Source organism: Protopterus annectens, chromosome 9.part0, assembly GCF_019279795.1.
Source record: "Protopterus annectens isolate FY-2018-M chromosome 9.part0, PAN1.0, whole genome shotgun sequence".
Taxonomy (NCBI): Eukaryota; Metazoa; Chordata; order Ceratodontiformes; family Protopteridae; genus Protopterus; species Protopterus annectens.
Window position 1 is genome coordinate 1,461,111,766 of NC_056743.1, and position 4,581 is coordinate 1,461,116,346.

General features: G+C 50.1%; 1 pseudogene; it reads right to left on the minus strand.

The window, feature by feature from the left end:
• Positions 1-598: 598 nt before the first annotated feature.
• On the minus strand, positions 599-4,244 carry LOC122812583 (annotated as a pseudogene).
• Between the last annotated feature and the right edge of the window lie 337 nt (positions 4,245-4,581).

Genomic DNA, 4,581 nt, shown 5'->3' on the forward strand with positions numbered 1-4,581 from the left:
ATGCCCCTCAGTCTGCCTGCTTTGACAGCTGACTCCCCAGGCTGGCTCTGGGTGTGAGAAGCCAAAGTGGTCTTATCTCCAGTTCTCTGGGAGCTGGGAGGACAAGATCACAGGCATTTTTTTCCTGGATGACCCTTGGCCTGCCCCTGCTGACAGCTCACTCCCAATTGCAAGATGCCATGGTGACTGCATCTCCCCTTCATAGGGGGCTTGTGGGGTGGAACACCTAAATCTGGCTTTCCTGAATGGCCTTCAGTCCACTCCCAGAAACCACGGACCTGCCACCAGGTCACGTCTTTGGGGATGACTCTTAAGCCCAGTTCTGGGATACTTAGCATCCTCCATACCCACACACATTTTGGCTGTACCTTAGAGGCAACATGAAGGGGAAACCTGCAGATCTCCACCCATGTGGTAGGCCTCACCACCAGGGAGCATCTGGACCTTGGTTCATCCCTCCCCCCAGGCCAAACCCTGCCTTCTCCACTGAGCAAAGTCCCACCGGTACTCTGGATAGAAGGGAGGAGGGAGGTATGGTAGGCCAGATGAGGATGAGTCCCTCCTCCCACCGAGGGCATGGAGTGCATCCCCGCCTGTGACAAAACTTGGCTCAAGGGTGGACTTTTAATAGATTGCCACATTTTGCTGCTCTGCTACGTACAAAACAATTACTCAAAATCAGGTAATCTTTGAATGATTTAGCACCTGTTTCCCCATGAACATGCGGTGCACTGCTGGAAAGAGGTAGGCCCCTGCATTCGCAGTCTGACCCACTAATGAGTGGAGCTCCTTGCTGACCTTGCGGCCGGCTATACCTGGCCAACCATATATCAGCAGCATGTGGTATCATTATGCTTAGGTGGGATTCTGGCTTAGAGGCTTTCAGTCATAATCCCACAGATGGTAGCTTTGCACCATTGGCTCCTCAGCCAAGCACATACACCAAATGTCTGAAAATGTGGTTTCTTTCCTTCTGGGCAGAATTGCTATCACAACAACACATCATCAGTATGGTAAAACTAACTTGTGTCATGATGGTCTAAACCCAGCTCACATTTCCTATTAGTGGTTGAACAATCCAAAGCTTGGTGAATTCTGCTTCACAATGATAGGAAGAGCTGACATTGAAGGATCAAAATGTGACATCACTATGAATACTTGGCTGCACAAGTCAGTTATCCCTTTGGCAATTTTCCTAACACCTCTTGCTTAAAACCCAAAAAGGAAGAAGGATCATGAAGCCCAGCTTTCACAGTCTGTATTCATACTGAAAATCAAGCTCAAGTGAGCTTTTGCCCTTCTACTGCATGGGAGGTTTCTGTCCTCCCTGAGTTCACCTTAGGACACCTGCATTACTCTTTGACAGGTGTATATTCCCAGTCAAACTTACAGCCTGACGCTATCACTGGAGTGGGTCACACTCAGACACATGGGCACTTAGAGCCAGAACTGGGAGCCCTAGTGGGGCTCGCCCCCCTGAATAAGTGGGAAAATGACAAGAGTAGTGGTATTTCACTGATGACTGAGGCCCCCCACTTATTCTACACCTTTCATGTCTCTTCACAGTGCCAAACTAGAGTCAAGCACAAGAGGGTCTTCTTTCCTGCTGATTCTGGCAAGCCCATTACCTTGGCTGTGGTTTCATTAGATAGTAGGTAGGGACAGTGAGAATGTCATTCATCTTTTAATGCTCATCATTAATTAGATGACAAGGCATTTGGATACCTTAAGAGAGTTATAGTTACTCCTGCCATTTACCTGAGCTTCAATGAATTTCTTCACTTTGACATTCTGGGCACTGGGCAGAAATCACATTGTGTCAACACCAATTTTGGGCCTTGGAGAGTCTTTATTTTAATTAAATGGTCAGATTCCCCTGGTCTGTACCAGTTCTAAGTCAGTTACTAGCTGCCAAATGATGCGGGATTGGATTCGGACCAGCACCAAACACAGCCTAATAGATCCACAGGAAGTGCCTAGCACATCCAGACTCACCAATGCTTTCTCCCCAGCCCCCTGGGAGGGTGCAAGGTGAGGGGGTGATGCCTTGTCCAGACATGGCATGTGACCAACCCCATTTCACAAACTAGCCTGACCAACTCAACCCTTACAGCCAATCCTTATTGTGAAGTTATGGATCTGGCTTGTTGAGTTCCTTTACCTACAATGTTCCAAGATGCCAGAAACTGTTCACCTTGGAGACCTGCTGCAGATATGGGAATGGCCGGGAGTGAGACTTACATCCTGTCCCCTGAATTTTCAAGGGCTGGTGAGAGTTCAACTGACACCACCGAAACCAAGATGCTTTCCAGGACGAGGGCCCCTCTCTTGTGGAGAACCCATTCCAGAGTGCCTGCCCTTTACAAAGAAAAAGAACTCTTTTAGGGGTCCCCACAAGCTTCACCAGGATTGTTTGCATGGTTGCACTGGATTCTGTGAGGCCCTCCTCTCTTCCTCTCTAGATTTGGGATCTGAACCCGACTCTGAGGGTGACACAGGCTAAAGCCCATCCCTTCAGAACAGCACACACCTCTCTCAGAACTGACTGACCCATGTTCAACTGCTGTTCACATGGAACCCTTCTCTACTTTGGCCTTCAAAGCTCTCATTTGAATATTTGCTATTACCACCAATATTTGCACCCATGGCGGTTCCACCTGGGCCCTCATCCTGGGTTTCAGTGCCATTGTTGTGGCCCTCCTACTAATCCTGGCATAGCCCCCTCAGCTTCTAGCACTGGCAATGGCCAGGTATGGGTCTGATGCTCCAGATCATCCATTTTCAGGGTTAGTTGATTCAGCAGGTGGGTTGATACACACTCCTTAGTGGATTCTGACTTCCATGGCCACTGTCCTGCTGTCTATATCAACCAACACCTTTTCTGGGGTCTGATAGGCATTGGCATTGGGCGTCTTATCCCGGTGTTCGGTTCATCCTGCTGTGCCAGTTCTGCTTACCAAAAGTGGCCCACTGGGTTCTTGCATTCCACAAGCTGGGCTTCTTACCCATTTAAAGTTTGAGAATACGTTGAGATCATTTTGGCCCCAAGACCTCTAATCATTTATTTACCAGATAAAATTATATCTGCCAAGCACCAACTATCCTGATGGAAACCTTGAAGGGAGCCAACTACTAGATGGTTTGATTAGTCTTTCGCCCCTATACCCAGGTCAGGCAGCCAATTTGCACATCAGGACCATTATGGACATCCAACAGTTTCCTCTGGCTTCACCCTGCCTAGGCATATTTCACCATCTTTTGAGTGCCACCAGGTGCACTTATGCTCCACCTCCCTGATGGGATGGGTGAGACGGGCTGGCAATGTGGCGCCAGCATGGGCCAGGGGATTCCACCTTGGCCAGTGCACACCGGTCCTAACTTTTATTGCACTGTGGGGTCTACTGCTTACCTCTGGACACTCGCACCTGTCAGATTCCTTGATCTGTGTGTTAAGATGGGACAGGTAGGTCATTGACTTTGCTGCAGACCATGGGTACCTGAGGTGAGCCCAGCAGCAGAATGTGACTTGGCCACACTGAGGATGTATGACCCAGTTGACAGTTCTGTCAAGAGCCAGGGCCCCTGGCCCCCACAGTGAGGGCAGGGGAATGGTGGCAGTCATCTCCCATGACCCTTGGGTAAAGTTGGAATGGATGTCATGGGCTGTGGGGAGGGAAGCCACCTTCAGTGCAACCTTCCTGGCTGACCCAGAGTTGGTCATGGTGCACTGCAGTGGAGAAAGAGCACACAGTGGCATCTGGCACACCCAGGGTTGGTTCTCCACCCCCAGGAGTGTGATCCACCTATCCTGGGTATGCCAATGTGGCAACCAAATTTAATCCCCTGGGTGGACCATGCTGATCCCACCCATTTACCTATGAACAGTTTTACACCCTCTTGAACTCTCCCTGCAAAGTTCTTTTCAACTTTCCCTTACAGTACTTGTCCACTATTGGTCTAGTTCCAGTGTTTAGCCTTAGATGAAGTTTACAACCCACATCGGGCTGCATTCACAAACAACCCAACTCCAGGAAGACTTGATCCTCACACTGTCAGGGGGCTGAGCCTCAATTACAAGGACTTGGGTCCTCCTGGCCAATGCTGGGGAAGTGGATTTCCATACTCCACATTTCCCCTGTCCCTTTCACTTGGGAGGGGATCCAGCAAGAATCCTGGTTAGTATATTTTCCTTTGCTTAGTAATATGCTTAAAGTTTGTGGGTTGCCACGCCTGATCTGAGGTGAAGTTCCAAGCATGGTCGCAGGGGGGGTGGGTGTCAGAGGTCACAGGGATGGATGGATGTGCCTCTTCTCCATGACCTGCACCCACTCCCCCACCACAGGGCTCCAGGTGGTGACTCCGCTGTCCCTCATGCAGGAACAAGCAGGCAGACATCAAGCTGTGTGTCAAGGAAGAGAGCCGAGTAGTGGTAGCACTGACAGCCTCTGGGGTGGGCTGGAGGCATGCCTTTGCCCTTCTGTTCCCAGTGTGGTCAGGCTTCCTGGTTTGGGGTAACAGAGACTACTCTCCTCCATCCCCATCTCACCCTGCGGAAACAGGGTGAGCCTGAGATGGGCTCCC